At 35.0% G+C, this 22,217-nt stretch overlaps 1 long non-coding RNA gene across 3 annotated transcripts; it reads left to right on the top strand.

Annotated features, from left to right (window-relative positions):
- Window positions 1-14,676: 14,676 nt before the first annotated feature.
- Window positions 14,677-21,472, top strand: LOC116573160. 3 transcript variants are annotated; one of them, XR_004278625.1, is made up of 4 exons: window positions 15,514-15,565; window positions 15,871-16,000; window positions 17,601-17,714; window positions 21,275-21,472. It is a non-coding gene; the product is annotated as an uncharacterized LOC116573160 (long non-coding RNA). The 3 variants fall into 3 exon arrangements; XR_004278627.1 differs by lacking the exons at window positions 15,514-15,565; window positions 15,871-16,000 and adding an exon at window positions 14,677-14,717; XR_004278626.1 differs by lacking the exon at window positions 15,871-16,000.
- Window positions 21,473-22,217: the final 745 nt, after the last annotated feature.

Below are 22,217 nucleotides of genomic sequence, written 5' to 3'. Positions count from 1 at the left end.
CTATGTAAGCCTTACAAAGTATGAATGCAGACCACAATGAAATTAAAATAGAATCAATACATAAGAAGAGCTATAAAATCCTCCAAAACTTGCAGATTAAGTAAAAAACATTTCTACCTAATACATGGATCAAGAAAGTTTAAAGAGAAATGAAAAAATATTTTAACTAAACTAAAAATATAATTTATCGAAATCTTTTGGATTTTGATAAATATAAATTAAAATTTATCAAAAATGTAATTTATTGAGATCTGGTAAAAATAGCGTTAAGAGGGATATTTAGAGCACTGAATGCATATATTAGAAAAGGAAAAAAGTCTAAAATCCATGATATAAGATTCCACCTTGTGAAACTATAAAAATAGCAGAAATTTAAACCAAGAAATTTAAGCCAAAGAAAATAAATAACAAAAATTATGACAGAAATCAATAAATTTTAAAACAGGAAAATAGTAAAAGAAAATCAACAAACCAAAAGTTGCTTCTTTGAACAGATCAATAAAATTGAATGTTTAGATAGACTATTCAGGAAAAAAAGATACAAAACTCAAATTGCTAATGTTAGAAATGAAAGAGGGGCCATCACTACCAATCCCATGAACATTAAAAAGACAATAAAGGAATGTAAGGAAAAATCTATGCCCACAAATTTTGTATCTAATCTGAAATGGACTAATGCATTGAAAGACACAAACTAGCAATGCTCACATGAGGAAAAATAGATAATCTGAATAGATCCATATTTTTAGAAATGATTCAATAATTCATAACTTTCCAAAAATAAATATACAAGGGCCATATGGTTCTACGGGTGAAATCTACCCAATATTTAAGAATGAAATTACACCAACTCCCTACAATCTGTTCCAGAGAATAGAAGCAGAGTTAACATTACCTAAGTCATAAGACTGGCATTACTCTAATACCAACACCAGACAGAGAGATTACAAAAAGGAAATCTGCAGACCAATATCTCCTATAAACATAGATACAAAAATCATCAATGGCATTTTAACAAATCAAATCCAACATATTTAAGAAATTACATATCATAACCAGATGTGATTTATTCCAGGTAGGCAAGGCTGCGTCAACATTCAAAAACCAGTTAATCCAATCTATCACATCCACAGACCAAAGCATGAAAAATCATATGATCATATCAGTTTATACAGAAAAAGTATCTAACTAAATACCCATTTATGACTTAAAACAAACAAACAAAAAAAACCTCTCAGCAAACTAAGAATAAAGAACTTCATCAACTTGATGAAGAACTTCTACAAAAGATTTATAGCTAGTATTATCTTAATGGTGAGCATTTGGATGCTTTCCCCCTATGACTGAAAATAAGGCAAGAATGCCTCCTCACCACTCTAAGCACCAACTAAAGGACTTCAGTAGTGCAATAGAACAAGAAAATTAATTAAAAGTTATACTAACTGAGAAAAAAGAAATAAAATTACTTCTATGATTAGTCCACAGATGACAAGACCGTCTATGTAAAAAATTCAAGAGAATTTAAAAACAACAACAACAACAACAACAACAATAAACCTCCTAGAGTTAATAAGTAATTATAGCAAGGTTGTTGCAGGATCAAGTTTAATATACAAAAGTAAATCACTTTTTTATATACCATTAACTTACAAATGGAATTTGAAGTTTAAAAGCACTTTAAGATACCACCTTACACCAGTTAGAATGGCCAAAATTAACAAGATAGTAAACAGCAAGTGTTGGAGGGGATGTGGAGAAAGAGGAAATCTCTTACACTGCTGGTGGGAATGCAAGTTGGAGCAGCCACTTTGGAAAAGAGTGTGGAGATTCCTTAAAAAATTAAAAATAGAGCTTTCCTAGGACCCTGCAAATGCACTACTGGGTATTTACCCCAAAGATACAGGTGTAGTGAAAAGAAGGGCCATCAGTACCCCAATCTTCATAGCATCAATGTCCATAGTCGCCAAACTGTGGAAAGAACCAAAATGCCCTTCAGTCGACAATTGGATAAAGATATGGTCCATATATACGATGGAGTATTATGCCTCCATCAGAAAGGATGAATAGCCAACTTTTGTATCAGCATGGACAGGACTGAAAGAGATTACGCTGAGTGAAATAAGTCAAGCAGAGAGAGTCAATTATCATATGGTTTCACTTACTTGTGGAGCATAAGGAATAACACAGAGGACATTGGGAGATGGAGCGGAGAAGTGAGATGGGGGAAACTGGAGAGAGACAAACCATGAGAGACTGTGGACTCTAAGAAACAAACTGAGGGTTTTGGAGGGGTGGGGGTGGGGGGTTGGGTGAGCCTGGTGGTGGGTATTATGGAGGGCATGGATTGCATGGAGCACTGGGTGTGGTGCATAAACAATAAATTCCAGAACACTGAAAAGAAATTAAATAAAATGAAATGAAAAAAAAAAAGAAATATAAAACATGTAAAACTTGAAAATAAAATAAAATACAATACTATATATATTAGCACCAAACAAAATGAAATACTTAGGTAAAAATCTAACAAAGAATGTGCAGGATCTTATAAAGAGAGCTATAGCGCTCTGATGAAAAATCAAAGAATATATAAGTAAATGTAGAGATATTCCATGCTTATAAATAGGAAGATTTAGTATTATTAAGGCGTTAATTCTTTCCATCTTGATCTATAGATTCAATACAATCCAAATAAAAATACCAGCAAGTATTTGTGCATATCAACAAAGTGCTCCTAAAGTTCATATTAAGGCAAAAGAGGTAGAATAAACATAATTATGAAGAAGGAAAATAGAAGAGAAAGAAGAAATAAAGTAAAAGGAGGAAAAGAAGAACAACAAAGTTGAAGAACTGATACAATACAACTTCAAAAATCATTATAAGGCTATAGTAGTCAAGATCCTGTGGTATTAGTGAAAGAATAGAAAAAGAAGATCAATGAAACAAAACAGAGAACAGGAAAAGACCCTCTCAAATATCATGGACTGTCTCTAACAAAGAATCAAAGATAGTGTAATGGAGAAAGAATTGTCTACTCAACAAATAGTGCTGGAATAATTGAATATCTGTATACAAAGACAAAAAATAGATCTAGATACAGATCTTATACCTTTTACAAAAATTAACACACAATGCATCATTGACTTAAATGCAAAATTCAAAACTATAAAACTTCTAGAATATAGGAAAAAAATCTAAATGATCTCTTGTTTGATAATGACACTTCAGTTATAGCAACAGAAGTGTCATCTATAAGAGAAAATATTATTGAGAAACATTTGATTAAAATTCCAGCTTTTGTTCAATGAAAGATACTGTTGAGAAATACTATGAAAGACAAGACACATACTGAGAGAAAATATTCACAAAGCACATCTGGTAAAGGACATATCCAAAATATACAAAGAACTTAATCGCATAGCTCAAGAAACTAAAAAAAGAACAAATTATACCTAAACATAGCAAAAGGAAAGAAATACAAAAATTAGAGCAGACATAAATGAAATAAGACTAAAAAGACAACAGAGAAATCTTTGAAAGTAATCAACTAAAGTTTGTTCTTCGAAAAGATACAGAAACACAAGTCTTTAATTAGACTCAACAAGAAAAACAAAGAATGAGGATACATAATTAAAATCAGAAATAAAGGAAGAGATATCACAACTGATATCACAGAAATACGAAGGATCATGAGTTGTATGCCAACAAATTGCACAACCTAGAGAAAGTTGGCAAACTTCTAGAAATACATCCTACCAAGCCCGAATCATGATGAAATAGAATCTCAACTTACTGATTACTAGTAAGATTGACTCAAAAAACCTCCCAACAAATAAAAGTCCAAGACCTGCTAACTTCACTGGTAAATTGTACATTATAACCTACAACTCTATGCTAGTTAAAAATTAATGTCAATCTTGGGATGCCTGGGTGGCTCAGTGGGTTAAAGCCTCTGCCTTCAGCTCAGGTCATGGTCCCAGAGTCCTGGGATCAAGCCCCGCATCAGGCTCTCTGAGAGCCTGCTTCCTCTTCTCTCTCTCTGCCTGCCTCTCTGCCTAAATAAAATCTTTAAAAAAAAAATTAATGTCAATCAGACTCTTCTAAAAAATAATAGAGGAGGTTAAAAAATAAAATGGAGTTTAAAAAGTAAAAGGGGGGTTAGGTGTGGCTGGTGGTGGATAACAGGGAGGGCACATATTGCATGGAACACTGGGCGTGGTGCATAAACAATGAGTCTTGGAACACTGAAAAAATTAAATTAAAAATAAAGAAAGAAAGAAAGAAAGAAAAAACTCTTCCAAACTCATTTATGAGCCCAGCATAACTCTAATACAAAAACAGACAAAGATGTCACAAGGGGAAAAATTACAGGCTAATATCCCTGATGAATGTAGTCACAAAAATTCCCAACAAAATATTAGCAAAATAAATTTAACAATATATTTAAAAAAAAATATCCCACTATCAAGTGCAATTTATTTTAAGGATGTAAGGACGGTTCATCATCCGTAAATCAGTCAATGTGATACACTGCATTCACAAAATGAATGATAAAGTTCATATAATCATCTCAAAGTTCTCAGAAAAAGTATTTGACAGAATTCAACATCCATTTATGATAAAAATTATCAAAAAAAGTGATTATAACATACTTCAACATAATAAACCCCATATATGACAAGTCCACAGCTAACAACATACTCAATAATGATGAGCTGTTCCTCTAAGGTCACCAAGAAAATAAGGATGTCCACTCTCACTATTTTCATTCAACATAGTATTGGCAATCCTACCCAAATAAATTAGGCAAGAAAAAAGAAATGATATAACCCAAATTGGAAGGCAAGAAAAACTTATTGTTTGCAGATGACATATTATTATATACAGAAAACCATAAAGACTCCACAAAACATACTAAAAAACTACTGGAATTAGTAAACAAATTCAGTAAAGTTACAGGCTATAAAATCAATACACAAAAATCTGTTGTATTTCTATAAACTGATAATAAATCAGGAAAAAAAATTAAGAAAACCATCATATTAACAACTGCATCAAAAAGAACAAAATACCCAAGAACAAATATAACCAAGAAGGTGAAATGCCTGCACACTAAAAACTACTAAAAACACTAAAAACTAAAAACATTAATGAAAAAAAATTGAAGACAGAAATAAATGGAAAGATATTCAGTGTTCATGGACTGAAAGAATCAATATTGTTAAAATGTCCATACTACTCAAAGCAGTCTATAGATTCAGTGTAATACCTATCAAAATTCCAAGGCATTTTTCAAGAAAATAACACAAATACCTAAAATTTGTGTGTAACCAAAAAAACCCCAAATAGCCAAAGCAATCTTGAGAAAAAAGAACAAATCTGGTGGCATTACACTCCTTGATTTCAAACTATATTATGAAGCTATAGTAATTTAAAAAGTGTGTTATGGCCATAACAACAGATACATTTATCAGTGGAACAGAACTGAAAGTCTAGAAATAAACCCACATATATATGGTCAATTCATTTATGACAAAGGAGCCAAGAGCATAAATGGAGAAAGAACAGTCTCTTCCAAAAATGGTGTGGGAAAACTGGAGAGACATATGCAAAAGATTAAAATTCAACTAGTGGCTTATACCATACACAAAAATTAACTTAAAACAGGTTAAAGACTTGGGGCGCCTGGGTGGCTCAGTGGGTTAAGCCTCTGCCTTAAGACCTGAAACCATAAAACTACTAGAAAAAAACATCAGCAGTAAGCTTCTTGACATAGGTTTTGACATTGGTATTTTTTTACTCTAACACCAAAAACAAAACAACAAAAGTACAAATAAACAAGTAGCTTCTGCATAGCAAAGGAGACCAGCAGCAAATTGAAAAGGCACACTACAGAATGGCAGAAAATATTTATTAATCATATATATGATAAGGGGCTAATATCCAAAATATATACAAAACTCATATAACTCTATAGCAAAAACAAAAAACAAACAAACAAACAAAAATAAAATGACCAAGTGAAATATATGATTAAAAAATGGTGTTTTTATCCAAGGAATTTATCCAAGGAATACACACAAATGGTCATCAGGTAGAGGAAAATATGCTCAACATCATTGATCGTAAGAGAAATGCAAATGAAAACCACAATGAGATTCCACCTCACTCCTGTTAGAATAGCTGTTACCAAAAAGACAAGAAACACGTGTTGGTAAAAGTGTAGAGAAAAAGGAACACTTGTGCACTGTTGGTGGAAATGTAAATTGATGCAGTCACTATGCAAAACAGTATAAAGGAGCTCAAAATACTAAAGATAGAACTGCCATGTGAGCCGGCAATTCCATCTCTGGATATTTACCCCCAAAAAGTGAAAACAGGGGCACCTCTGTGGCTCAAACACCTGCCTTCAGGTCTGGTCATGATCCCAGAGTCCTCAGATCCAGCCCCACATTGGGCTGGAGCCTGCTTCTCCCTCTACCTCTATTTGTGATCTCTTTCTCTGTCAAATAAATAAATAAAATCTTTAAAAAAATAAGTAAAATAAAAACAAACTCAGAAAGATATGTTCACTGCGGCATTCTTTATAGTAGCTATGATATGCAAACAACCTAAGTGTTGATGATTGAGTGGATAAAGAAGATGTGATGTATATATACAATGGATATAATTCAGCCATAAAAATAAATCTCACTGTTTGCAATAATATGAATGGACCTCAAGAGCATTATGCTAAGTAAAATAAGTCAGACTAAGAAATACAAATACCATATGATATCTCTTATGTATGGAATTTAAAAAAAAGTTCCTACTTATAGAGAACTGACTGATGATTGCCAGGGGTGATAGATAAAAGAAATGGGGCTCAAAATGTAAAAAGAAAAAATAATCAACATCTCATTAGTTTTGTATATTGATTACATGCTAAAATAACATTTTGGATATACTATGTTAAGTAAAGTATATTAACATTTAAAAAATATATATTTATAAAACAGTTAAAACTCAACAAGAAAATAACCCAATTAAAAAATGGCCAAAGTTCTGAAAAGACACTGTAGCAAAGAACATACAAATAGTAAAGAAGCATATGAAAAGATGTTCAACATCATACGTCAGGAAGGAATTACAAATTAAAGTAACAATGAGATACTACTACATACCTATTATAACAGCTAAAAATTTCCTTTAAACCTGAAACTATTTACTGGTGAAGATGTGGAACAACAGAAACTCACGGCTATTGCTGGTGGGAATAAAAAAGGATATACCTTTGGAACACAGTTTCACAAAGCTATATATTATGTTACCATACAATTTAGCAATCATGTCTTTGGAATGCACCTAATTGAGTTGAAAACATGTCCACACAAAACCTCTATACAAATGTTTATAACAGATTTATTCATGAGTGCCCTTTCATAGATAAATCGATAAACAACCAGAGTACATCCACAAAACAGATTATTATTCAGCAGTAAAAAGAAATGAGCTATTAAGCCACAAAAAGAAATGAAAGAGCCTTAAAAGCGTACTTCCAAGTAAAACAAGGTATTCTTAAAAGGCAGCAAGTATCTAATAGTCTAGTGAAGGACAAACGATGGAGACTATAAAAACATTAATGTCTGCCAGGGGTGAGAGGTGGAAGGAGAAAGAGGCAGGTAGAGGAGGGAGAGATGAATAAGGAAAGCACAGGGGAATCTTTAAACCACTGGAGTAGTGGTAAAACTACTCTGAGACTATATGGGTGGATACAAAGTAACGTGCATTTTTTAAAACCCACTGCACTGTAAAACACAGAGTCAATCTTAATGTAAACCATCTTAATAGCGATGTTTCATTATTAGTTCACTAACATAATATATATACCACACTAATGCAAGATGTTAAAAGAGAAAAGTGGAAGGACAGGATGTATCTGGAATCCTGTATTCTAGTTGCTAAAATTTTCTGTAAATGTAAAAATGTTCCAAAAAAATAAAGTCTAAGAATTTAAGGATAAAATAAAGGAGAACTATATCTCCAGTATTTTTGCAATGGCTTTCGCAACAGAATCTTTCTTGAGATAGTTTCTGTGTTGACAGTAGTGTTTTCCTTAACCCTTGAGGACTAAGCTCAAATTCCCCTCCCTGGATGTTGTTGTTTTATGCACCAAAGATTTTTGTCTCTAGTATACTGTTCACTAACCAAAAGTTGAATCATTAAATACTGGGCAGTGTTTTTGATCATTCTTGACATGGTCATAAACATAGTCTTCTTGTACGTTTTGGGTTATGGGTGAGGGTGAGAAGAGTTCAGAGAGTGTCTGCTTTACCTCTTTCTGAGCACTGTACTTGTGACTGACCTTCCACTGCCTTTCTCCCAAGAAATCTCCTTTTCAGTTGTGGAAAAGGACACATTTATCATGAGTGAATTGACCTATTTAAAATGCATCAAACTATCAAATCTTTAAAGCCTTGTCAAGAATAGTCTTTCCTCAAGAAAAGTACTTCATGATCCAATGGTTTCACTTTGCAGAAATATTTTTTTTCCTGAATTTAAACTGAATGGACTATATACCATTTGACCTGCCTAGTCCATTCTTTGCTTGGAGAACTGATTCATATCCTTGGTTAGTTTTTGTCCACATGGACACAGCCACTTTTTCCTGAGTTCAAATTGGCATAAATTTACAATAAAAATATATTAGTTTCTTCTTTTCTGATTTTCTCTTCATAATTTCCAATTTTCCACTTCTTTATCATAAGTTATGCAAAATGATCTGCCAATTTCTCTCTCATCAAAAAATATGCTAAATATTTCTTCTTGAAATGTTAGATGGCTCAGAATGTGACAAAATCACAAGGCACTTAAAGTACAGTCCTAGGGTGTGATTTTATATGCTAATTTGATTGGCTTTATTAGGAGAGCCAGGCTTACGTTTGGCTAAACCAGATAGTCTATTTCTCTGTCTCATCCATCTTTAAGATTCATGAGAACATAAATTATGTCTATCATTTTCACAATTTTTTAAAGATTTTATTTATTTAGTTGACAGAGAGAGCTCACAAGTAGGCAGATAGAGAGAGAGGAGGGAAGCAGGATCCTCACTGAGCAGAGAGCCCAATGTGGGGCTTGATCCCAGGACCCTGGGATCATGACCCGAGCTGAAAGCAGAGGCTTCAACCCACTGAGCCACCCAGGGGCTCCTATTCAAAATTTTGTCCCTAGCAACAAAATGCCTATTTATATAGATGCTCATTAAATAATTATGAAATAAATACACAAAGTAAGTAGACAAGTTAATCTAATCAAAATACAAAAGACGCTAGTAATGTGCTAAGGCACTGTACTCTATTAAAGAATCTTCTCTACCTGTTCACGTCCAATCCATCCCCAAAAAAGCATAATGAAATATTTCCTGTTGTTTAAAAAGTATCTAGAATTATATTGATTAACAAATCCTGAAGCACACACACAAAATATCGACATTCCATATTTTATCTAACTTTATCTATTTCATGTGTGATTTCTTAATAGACCCACACTCTAACCCCCTTTATACTTGTTTGCAATTATTCACACTAACAATAAATTGTTTACAGAAGCTTAACTATTTTGAGCATATTTACAGTTTAACAGAACTCAGGGCCCAATCTCATCTTTAAAAAAAAAAAAAAAAAGGAGTTGTCTTTTATAGGTGTGCAGGAATTCTTCATATATTCTAGTTATGGGATCCTTGTCAAATGTATGTATTATAAATATCATCTACTCTGTAGCTTTCTTTCATCATTTTAGCTGTTTTTGGATAAACCAAAGCACTGAACACAAAACAAGATCCAGGAACAATGTTTATCTTGATGGTTAGTGCTCTTTGTGTTCTGTTAAAGAAATTACCTATACAACGTTTTTAAGGATATTATTTTATTTTATGTCCTAAAATAGTTATTATTTTACCACTCTTTTATAATAAGCCATGCGAAATTGGCTTTGTGTGTGAAATCAAGTCTGGGTTTGTTTTTTTTTTTTTTAATGCATGTATTCAATTGATCTAATTTGTAGGTTCGTCCATACACAGAAGGCAAGGAGAGGCTGTAGGAAGAGGCAGACCACTCCAGATGGATAGGTGGTAGTTTAACAAGGGAGGGAATTTACCAAGTTTGTCTCGAGTGACCAGAAGATGAGTAGATTTCCTAACCTGCCCACCAGAGTCTTAAATTTATATGGAAACTGGGTTCTGCCAGGTAGAGTCCAGATAATCTCAGCAACACATTGCCTTCCCAAGGCTGCATCCTTAGAAGTGGCTCTCACTGTGGGAATGCTGGGGAAAACTGGCATTCCAGGGGCCAACAGAGAGGGTTTAGAGCCTCCAATTACTTGGGTCCTGCTGTGGGTCAAGAAGCTGCCATTTCCTCTTAAGAACCTCCTCCAACACAGCTCCAGTTCCCCTACTATGTTGCACTTGTCACTGATCATACATCAAATGAACCTATGTCTTATTTTAGGTTACCCCATAACGCTGAGGCTAAAACACAGTCTTGTATGCAGATAGTTTTTTTTAGAAAGTTATTCCAGGAAACTAAGAGGAGTCTAAAAAACAGTGGAATGGGTAAGGAAGAAAGCCGTTAATGAGCTGTTTATCACTGTGAGTAACTAGGGTTCAGTCCTTCTGAAGAACAGTATAAAATATGCCTCACAATTGTCCACTCCTTACATAAAAGAGAGGAGTGTGTGTCCACGGACACCCATTTTCTGGTGGATGGTTTTTCTGGAAGTGTTGAATCCCTTGCAATTTTTTTTTTAAGATTTTATTTATTTATTTGAAAGAGAGAGACAGAGATAGCAAAAGAGAGAACAAGCAGGGAGGAGAGGGAGACACAGGCTCCCCACTAAGCAAGACACCTGATGTGGGACTCGATGATACCAGAACTCTGGGAACATGACCTGAGTTGACGGCAGCTGCTTAACTGACTAAGCCACCCAGGCACCCCAAATCCCTTGCAATTTGAGATATGCATGCATTGGAATGGCTGAGTAGGCCTACGCCCTCAGAGAAGCTACATGTGGCAGGAGACAAGCCCAGAAAACAATGGATCCATGGTGCAGGTGAGTTTATCTTCATTCAGCTGTTTACCGCAATGCCTTGATTAAAAAGGTAGGCTAAGAAGATATGGATTAGGACATATGAAACGCCTGATACAGTTCACTCCTTATACCAATCAGATCTGCTCAAGTCCAGTCCATCAAAGAGATATCAAGTGTCCTGCTGCAATCCATAAAAAGTCTGAATATAAAAGTCTGCATTTAACAACTGTTTTGAAGCTAAAATTGGTATTTATTATCCCCTTCATCAATTCGTCTACATTTACCTCATCCGCAGACATTATTCTGGCAGTCCCAGGTAGCATTTCCCAAAGGTGACACTGATTTTCACTATTGAGTCAATGCATTCTTATGATTAACATTTTGGGGGCCTTCTTGCTACAGCTTTTCACTGATGGTTAAAAATGGTCATGGACACACCAAGAGACACTCCAGCATATCCTCTGACTTTCAGGTACATTCTTCTCACCCCCATTTTTCAAGCAAAAACCATAGCAACTCTTGGTAATCAGAGTCAACTATCACCACCAATATTTGTTTTTATCCGCTAGCCAATTTGCATGAGAAAACCAAAATGACGAGATGATAGTACTAGTTTCAAATTCAATGGTATCCTTACTCTTCCTTCTAGCAGAAGCATTCTGCTATCCTGAAGAAATAGGAAATTTAATCTAGAAGAGTCTAAACTTGTGAAAAAAGGAAAAAATCTTTGCAGGGCTTATCTTCTATCCTCTCCATGCATCTTTCTAAGGCATCAGACTACAAACTACCTCCTGCATATGAGATCAAATTAGGATGAAGTCATATATAAAGGGCCCAACGTGATGTCCTATGAATGTCTAAATGATCGCGTTCTCTTTGGATCAGTTGTCATGAAGATTAGAGCTGACATAGTTCTAAAACAAGACTGAATGTATGCTATTGTCCTTTGCACACAAATATGAACTCTTTTTAATTATTTTTATAGTTGGGCTTTGGGGAAAATATATTCACTATATCAACAACCACTGTGTTGTTCCATTCCAGAGAAAATGCATTTTGTTTGTTTAATAGAAGTTCAGTAATCCAGTGATTATAGTCTTTATATGACACCCTATCCCCTGATTAGAACTGACTGATCAAACCAAGGGAAGACTTCTGACCTAGTTGTACCAGTCAGGTTATTTTCAAGGTGATATTGTGTTTAACCTGAAAGCAACAGAAAATGGATGTCAGGAGATTAGTGCCGTTAATGGCAGCTATCCAGAGAGAATATCAAGAAATTTTTGATGCTAAAATCCTTGGAAGGTTACCTTTATTGCTTTCCTTTCTGAACCCTTAATTATTCAATTATTCCTTCAATTTTCAATATCCTTCCAATAAATTTGCCATAAGGTCAATAGGGATAAGTTTTCTCATTTATAACAAAGGAATCTAATAAAAAATAATAAACATTATTTAAAAGAACTAGCAAAGTAAACTGGTCCAATGTCAATATTTTGCTTTTAGTGTCCTTATCTTGCCCACCATTTTTCTTTCCTCATATCCTGCTAGCAGATAAAGTGATATCATTTATCTATGTAAAATGCACTCATAAATTTACAGATGTGTTTTGAGACAAAGAAACCAACTATTCTACCAACAGCAGCAGCTACTTTTATTTTTCATTTAACAAACTTATCATTCTGATGCCAGTCTTCTTGGCGCCTTTAATTTTCAGTGCATGCAATGAATCTCCAGTAGGCAGATATTGTATAGAAACATTCTCAAATTTATTTAACTCTGAAACACTTTTCTTGTGGAACATAAGGAAAGAATAAAGTTCTGAAGTATACATTTTGTGGAATACTATACTTGGGAGATAAGAAATTACCCAAGTTTAGTCTGTATTCTCCTCATCTTTGAAGAACTAAGTCCTGGACCATAGTGATGTGTGATAAATGTTGAAAAAATAAGTAAGTATTTGAGTGAATAGTTAAATGGACGTCATCATAGTGATGCAAAGACGTGACTACTTTTAGATGGTTTTAGTTTTTATAAATGTTTTTAGTGAAAGGTGTTGAATAATTGGAAGAATGTGTAGATACTATACAAAGTATTTATAAGCTTTATCAGTATTCATTCATCTAAACATCAATCAAAACCCCATGATGCAGGCATTACAATTTCCCATTTTATCAATGAACAAATGGAGGCTTGGAAATTTTTTAGCGACTGTCCAATGATACACATCCAATAGGTGGAAAGCAAGACTGGATCCTGCATTCATTACCAGAATGACGGTATCTCTGTGCTTGTCTCAAATGATCTGGCATTTGACAAAAACACTAATAAATTTAAGAAATGAACAAACCCAGTTTTTCTTTCCTTTGTGCATTGAGCTAGAAAAATCAGGACCAAAGGTAACTATGTTTTACTTCACATTCAGTGAGGCTGAGAGGGATAATGGAACACCTCCAGGCAGGAATCAGTGAAAACTAGACTTGGTTCAGCTCTGAAGGTTATTAGACCTTTCAGTTTCCTCATTTGTAAAATGGAGATAAGACTTACAGATTTGTTCAAGAGATGAAAAAACAATATATATATATATATATATATATATAAAGGGACAAGTATGATAACTATATTATTGAGTCTAGAGCCAGGCTACCAGGATTTTCAATTCCAGCCCCAATATTTTCTGGCTGAGTAGTGCCGTGTACATTATTTAATCTACTTCTGCTTATTTTCATCATCTATAAACTTGATTGGTAATACTCTCTACCTCAAAGAGTTGTTGAGAGAATCAAATCAGTTAATACATGCAACCCACCTAACTCAGGGTCTCACCTGTGGAAAATACTATGCATAGGTTAGTCATAACAGGTAATCTGCAAATGATACCTTTTATATGTCTTGGTCCTATCAGCGTGTAGAAAGAGAATGAGGCTTTGATAAATCTTCATTTGATTCCTCTCTGCCATTGCTAGCCATATGACCCTGTCAACTTGTTTAATTTTTCTGAATATTAGGGTTTTTCTGTAAAGTGCAAACAACAACAACAACAAAACTATTATCTCACAGATTTTTCAAGAGGATTAAATTACTCGTCATATGCAATCCCTGCTACATAACAGTTTTTCAATAAAAGCTGGTGAGTGCTCTCCTTTCTCCATCCTTCCTCCTTCCCTCTCTTCTTTTGAGTTGTTTCACCCTCAAAACTCTTAAAAACCAAGTAAAGATTCAACTTGTGGTAAACCGTGCAAAGATAGGATCACCGAGTATAACAATGCTTATTTTTTTTTAATACTTTATTTATTTGACAGACAGAGATCACAAGTAGGCAGAGAGGCAGGCAGAGAGAGAGGAGGAAGCAGGCTCCCCGCCGAACAGAGAGCCGGATGTGGGGCTCGATCCCAGGACCCTGAGATCATGACCTGAGCTGAAGGCAGAGGCTTTAACCCACTGAGCCACCCAGGTGCCCCCATAACAATGCTTTTAAGGGAGCTTTGGTTTTGAGTTTATCTTAGATTCCATGGTAGGAAATATAGTATAGTGAAATATTTCTTTCTTACTTGGAAGCATGTGTGTTTTTTCAACTGGTATGCTATACTAATGAATTTTGCTACTTGCCTTACCAGGATGCTTACCAGTGGTGAATAAAGACCTGAGAGAACTAGGTAAATATTCCCCAAATTTGAGAATATTTTAGAGGTGGCAAGAATCTAGTTTTCTTGATCAAAGAGTAGATTTTCTTCTAATCCTCCGATTTAATTTAAGTCTTGTGAAGCAGAGGAGTCTTGAGTCCAATGATCTCTTACTAATGCTAAACCCCTAAGGCCCTCTGAATTTACCGATAGCTTCATGTACTATCCTCAACACAAGCATTATGGAGAAATTGTCATTATAAATTGTATCGATGCTGTGATTAAAAGCAAGCTTTATGTCCTTTGAGAGACTTAAAATACTACAACCTGGAGACATATAAAGATGTTCTAACCAATCAGCACTAATAACACCTTACATGTATATTAAATTTTATAGCTCAAGAAGGAATTTTACATGTATTATCACACATCATCTCTGTGAAGTCAGGGGCACAAGTATTATCATCCTAATTTTATAGATTAAGAAAATAAGACACAGACATGATATGGCAGAAATTTCACAGCTTGCGAATAAAGACACAACTAGAATACAGTCTTCATTTTAGTCTAAAAAATGTTATTTCTTGTATAAATGTTATTTTATAACAATGTAGGAAAACACACACACACCTCTCTTCAAATATAAAATAACTGAGTGGTGATGTTTTGTAAAGATTTATTTAGGTATTTTAGAGATAGCACACAAGCAGGAGGGACAGAAGGAGAGGGACAGCAAATCTCAAGCTGCCTCTGCTCTGAGCACAGAGCCCCCATGGGGGGCTTTATCTCAGCACCTATGACATCACAACCTGAGCTGACACCAAGAGTTGGATGTTGACTGCACCAGCCAGGTACACCAAGTGGTGATTTTAAAAACTAAGGTCAGTTACCATTGCTAGTGATGAATCCTGGACTAGGTTCATTAGTCAAATTTTTCCTTTTATCAAAGAGAGAATTCCTGCTCTATCCTCACCTGTCAAATTCTCCCTGAAATTCATGCTCCTTGCCTTACCAGTACCCTTGAAATTCTGAAACTCTCAACATGGCAACCTTCTTCGAACCTAACCTTTTCCCCTGGGAAACATCTTTATGTGTCATGATAACATCAAATTGCCCAACCCCTCTCCCATTCGCTCTGAAATAAATGTGTGACAGAAACAACCAACTCCTTTCAATCCCTCCATAGTGCCGGTCCTGCCGGAGAACAACACCTGAAAGTAGGGCTGGGAGATTTAAGGAAAAGAGAGAGAGAGAGAGAGATAGCGGGCTCAGGAGGACTACCCCATCTCAGGTGAGTAGCAACTTCATTTCTTCAGGTAACCACTTTTATACAGCTTCAGCACAATGCTGGTATCAATACTCAATCATATACGTCAGTGAAAAATGAGTCAGGCAGGATGTTAACAGGCTATTAACCTCCAGACTTTTGTGATAATCTTAAGGTTCCAAGAATGTGTTTTTTCTCAAGACAAGTCATAAGTGAATCACATAAAACTACGCAAATGTTATTTTCACCCCGAAGAGCCTTTCAGAGTCAAGCCATGCGAGCATCCCCGCTGGACTTGCTCCAAGTTCCTTTGGCACACAAGGGCGTCCCCAAGTGTGTCCAAGTTCACTTCTTATCCAGGCTTCCAGAGCCATAACAACACAAACAGTTCCCAACACCATAGTTTTTCTTTTCCTTCATTATTTTTAAAGTACACTACGAAGTACCTTTGAAATCTATAATCTTTATGAAGAGTTATAAAAATCTATCAATAATCATTAGTCTTTGAAGGATAGTTGGGGACTGTTTCATATTCCCTAGGTCAGCTGATGGCTGATGGTGAGAAATGGGGGTAAACAGAGTTAGCAAATACGGAAAAAAAGAAACCAATTTGTATTGGTCATCATTAACTTTCTTTGAGAGAAATAGTAAAAATGTCGAAATATTTTAAAGATATTTATTTTTATTTTATTTTATTTTATTTTATTTTATTTTATTTTATTTTATTTTATTTTATTTTTATTAGAGAGAGCTTGAGGGAGGGTTAGAAGGAAAGGGAGAGAGAGAATCCCAAGCAGTCTCCAGGCCCAATGTGAGCCTGCGGTGGGTGGAGATCGATCTCATGATCCTGAGATCAGGACTTCAGTTGAAACCAAGAATCTGATGTTTAAACAACTGAGCCACCCAGATGCCCCAAAAATGTCAAAAGATTTTAAAATAAAGCACTGACAGTCTTAAGAATGTCTTTAATGTATGAATGTGTGAGTTGTTTTTGTTTTTTTTTTAAGATTTTATTTATTTATTTGACAGAGATCACAAGCAGGCAGGGAGGCAGGCGGGGGGGAGGGGGAACAGGCTCCCCGCAGAGCAGAGAGATCCCAGGACCCTGGGATCATGACCTGAGCCGAAGGCAGAGGCTCTAACCCACTGAGACACCCAGGTGCCCCAGAATGTGTGAGTTTTAAATCAATAAAGAGAGCCATCACTCTAAAATTGGAAAAGTTAAATTTGCATTTAAATGCAAGAAGAAAAGTCCTCCTCTCTGGTATATAAGCACTTTTATAATCAGTTAAATTACTATTTATTCATTGACTTTTTTCTATCATCACTCTTCACCCCACTATTCTTTACCCTTTATAAACAGGATGTGATAGCAGCAAAGGTTTCACTGATGAAAGAAACCCAGAGAGGAAAAAAACTTGCTTATTTTTATAGCAACAGGGCTGTCTCATTAGGTTCTCATCTTTGGAATTACTCTCTGTGCTAGAGAGATAGCTGGGGAAAAAGTGATGAGAGGCCACTGAGAGGAAAGACAATCATTCCAAAGGGCAAGTTAAATCACCCAGCTGTCGGTGTTTTAGATGTTGAGAACGTCATTGTAATAAATAATCCAAGCCTCACTCCAGTTTCAAAGATGTGCCTTTGTGCAGTTGCCTTGCCCCATGGCGATGTGGAGGGAGGAATCTGGCAGTAGATCAATGGGACCAGACCTAGAACCCACTGCACGTGACAAACAGATGAGGAACCTTTAGGATCCATGAAAGGTAGGGAATTCAAAGGGCAAGGAGTAATTTAGTAGTAATTTAGAATCATAGTACTTATTTTTATATCAGATTATATTTTACTATGAAATTAAATACAATGGAAATTTAAAACAATCTCAGAAAGATCAGAAATTAATTTCACATTTTTAATAAAGATTAGTAGAAATGGATAAAATAGCATGCTCAAGGCAATTTTAGAAGAAAAATCCTATGATAATGCAGAAATTGTCAGCTAGAGGATTTGACAGATCATTTTTTTAATCTCTTCACTTTTCACCCTTTAATTTATAGATTCCAAGTCTTAGCCCCAGAAAACAGTCCTGAGTTGCTAATTAGCGATTGAGTTAGATGTCAAATGAAAGTCTCTGAATCTTAAGACACTTCTTTTCTTCTAACAAATAGTATCCATTAAATAAAATTTTGTGAGTTTATATAACAGTTATCAAAACAAACAAAATCTTAAATTTTTCAAGGAGTTGAAAGTATTTTGTCTATGGTTTACCTAGAATCAGAAGGTTAAGCACTTGAAAATTCCCTTTGACACGGAAAACATAGGTTTATTACATTCCCATTTTTTTCCTAACAAATAAAAATTGTTTTTTGGTCAATTAGAGGTTGGTAAACAACTCACTTTTTTTATGTCTAATTGTGATGAAAAACTGAGTTTTATTTTTTTACTATAACTAGGAAATTCAAAGTCAAAATGGCAAATTCTAATAGTGTTTTATCATTCTTTTAGAAAATAGATACAGAAAATTTATTTCCTCTGAAACCTCTTACACCTCTGCATGCATAAGATTTGCCAACTGGGCCATTCAGGGACTATTAGGCTCAGATTCTCATACAAATATAGGAAATATAACTCTGGCTCTTGATCAAAAACATATTCTCAATGTGCTCATGCAATAGCAAAAACTGAAAAGAAACAATCTTCCCAAGCACGAGGATTGTTATTACCTTATTTTCAATTCCACATGTCAAATGGAATCCTGGAGGGATCAGACATAATACTGGAAAGTGCATTATGAGGGGAAAAAAGCTCTCTATTAGTCTGATGATAAAACTAGGTGAACAAACGCCTCTTTTCCTTCTCTAATTTTCTAGTATGGCTTCCTGCCTGCAGGTAAAGGTGTAAATTACAAGCAAAAGAAATTGAGTATCTATGTACCTCTCTATTAGTTTATAGCTACCTAGCCAGTTTCAAATGAAATGCTCAAGTATGTTTTATCTTATTACCTCAAGTGGAAAGGGAAAAAAAAAAAAAATGAAGACTGTAAAAAAGAAAAAAAAAAAAAAATGACAGGTGTAGAATTTTAAGCTACCAGGGTAGTACCATCACAATCTCAAAATATTTTCATCCATACGAAATCTATGGATTCTTCCATAGGGAAACCTATGGTAAATCACCTGAGTATGTCATCATATTAAAATGATTATTTAAAAGAAAAGGAAAAAAATGTTCAGGTAATTGGGTGAATTTTTCACTTTTCATTTGATAATTTAGTAAAATGTGGATAGAGCTGAAATCCATTGTTAAAAAAGAAATGGTTTATTAATGAGTCATGAATTAAACTCTGGAATATTTTAAGTACAAAAAAATTTAAATGCAGTATTCATTACCGAGCTACAGGCTAAGTTAGGAATTTCTAAAATTGCTTAACTTAAGTACTTGTATAAGGCCATTCCTCATTCTCTGTTTTATGAGATCAGACATTTTTAGAAATGGATCTGGTCTAGATGGATGTGTTCAATTAGAGCAAATGATTTTAACTAATAGTAATAGTAAGTAATTTTAGTTCTTGAAATTATTAGTACTTACTGATTGCAAGTTTGGGAAACGTATGATTTTGATAAATAGGATTTTTCATGCGGTGACTTTATGTTTGTTTGGTCATGTTAAAATTGAAGATTAAAAGTTATCATCAGATAAAGAGGATCATGTATATATAATACAAATATGTGTCTGTATATAGATACACATCACACACTCAAATTCATCTACACACATACATAGATCACAGCAAATAGCTTGAGACACTGTTCAACAGGTCGAGCATTCTTTCTCATTTCAGTCAATCATAGTCAGTTTTCCAATAGTCTCCCTGAGGGTTTTATGACCAGGACCAATTAGGCAGTATTGCTCTATTGGATTGTTAAGGCCTGCCAACAGTTTGGTGAATTACACAGTTGTCACATCAATACATGAGTGATAGTCAGCAGAAAGACAATAACAGTAACAAAAGCATCCTAGAGAAAAGGAAGAAGCTAACTGTTCTAAGATAGTCATGGAATCATTCCAGGGAAAAATAAGCATACTCTAATTTCTGGATATTTTGCATGTGGAAGCAACTTAAGAGCACAACGGAAACTCAGTAAATGATTGACCTTCCTTCACTCCTCCCAATGGATCACTAGAATCACTTTAAGACCTTATAAATCCTAAGAACTATTTCTTTATGAAGATTATACCCAACAAAATATCAAATATCTAAATATTACCTATACGCTATATCCCAAATACAGGTAAAGAGATAGAAATCAAGCTATAGACATACACAGAGATGTAAACATCTCTGTGTAGACATGAAAAAACAACTTAAAAGTCTTTGTATAATTTTCTTAATTCGTGTTTTGCTATGCGAACTGTGCTAGTCCTCTGAGTAGTCCATTGCAAATGCCAAGACAGGACTAAATGTGCAAGGAATTTAGTAGGAAAAATACCTATGTGAAAGAAAATGGGAGGTTGGAAAGAGGGGCACCTAGAGAAGCTGAGAGTCATCAGACCACAGTTACAGTCTAAGTATGAAGGAGGGGGAAGAGAATGTTATGTACAAACCTCCTATACTATTGTGCAGTTTAAGAAAGTTTTGGCAAGGCTGTTTGGGAGTTCCTGACACAAAGTTAGCCATCAGAGGAGGCCCATGTCTCCCACAAACAGATCTGCTTTAGTGTCTGTCTTGCTTAGTCATTGGTTGGGAGCAGTGGCTTCAGTAAAAATAGAGATGGCTTTTTTCTGAGCATGGAAGCTAAGAACCTTGGTCAGTTACACTCCCTGTAGCAGAAAATCTACACGATGGGTTCTCACGGTCACTACACTGTGATTCACAAGCATAATCTAGTCTCCGAAATTCTTGCACTGTTTTAAACATGAGATGTTTTCAAAGGCAAAGAAATATTAATACTTAATGTGACAGTAATTAGGTTGAAATAATGCTTGATTTGTGGATGTTTAGTAAATACTTGTTAATTTTGATTTTATTATTTTGATCTCGTAATTTTCTTAAGTAGATGCTGATTAATTCCAAAAATGACCCCAATTCGTTACCCTGCCTTGTATCTACCACCTCTGAAATGCAATTTTGCAATGCCTCCCATCATGAAGAATAGTCTGTTTTCTCTCCTAAAACATAGGTAAGTTTTTCTTGTTGGTTTGTTTGTTTTTAAAGTGCTTTGGCCAATAGAATGGGACAGAAAGGATGGTGCGCCTGCTCCCAGTCTAAACCTCAAGAGACATTTGTGAGCCTCCATGTTCTCTTTTCCTCCTTTGTGTTTGCCATTAGAACGTATCTGAGCTAGCATCCTAGAAGATGAGACATGTCCAGGAGAGTCATGGACAGATGTCCCAGCTGAAGCCCCATACATAGGAGACAGTCTAGCCAAGATCAGTAAATCCACCTAGCAGACCGACAACTGACCACAGACACATGAGAGAGCCCTTCCAAGCCCAGCTCAGATCTGCAGAACCATCCAGCTGACCATTTGGCTTGCGATCAATAATAAATAATTGTTATTTTAAACTTCTAAGTGGTGAGGTGATTTGTTATTCAGCAGTAGCTAGTTAATATGTTGGTTACCAAACATTATAAAGCTCATATGTCTAAAACCTTGACTGTAGTACGTAGTATATTTACTGTTACACAACCACACAACCACACACACACACACACACACACACGCACACACATGCACACACTCACTCACACAGCATGTCTTAGGGACCAGTGAGTGGGGCTGTTATGTAAGTTCTATGCCTCGAGGGAAATTAAATGTTATTTGTAGATATGAATTCAGCCATCATGAGTAGGTTCCCTTCTAGCTACCCCATTTATCCCATCAGGTGGTGTAGTGACTTTGAAAAAGACCTGGGAGCCCTGAGTTACTACTGCCATTGGAGGATGGTCCAGAAAAATATTATGTCATATCTTAACCCCCAAAAGTAAGTAAGTAAGTAATAAATAAATGAATAAGGAAAAGATGCCTTATATTCCACTCTAAAGACATTGAAAATCAACCATTTTTAGCTGCCTATTTGGGGCCTTTATAGTAGGTCTGGGAACCTAAACAGGTATAAAAGTGATTCATATGCATGACCAATATTTAAAGGCAAAAGAACAAGAAAATTATTATTACATTATTACAATTTCTATTTTTATCTGGAAATACCAGGGAAGTAAAATATTTGATCTTGGCATAGTACTTGCAATCTTAATTTTCTATTATTTT

Source organism: Mustela erminea, chromosome 14 (genome assembly GCF_009829155.1).
Source record: "Mustela erminea isolate mMusErm1 chromosome 14, mMusErm1.Pri, whole genome shotgun sequence".
NCBI classification, from domain to species: domain Eukaryota; kingdom Metazoa; phylum Chordata; class Mammalia; order Carnivora; family Mustelidae; genus Mustela; species Mustela erminea.
This window is presented reverse-complemented; position numbering and strand designations above follow the sequence as displayed.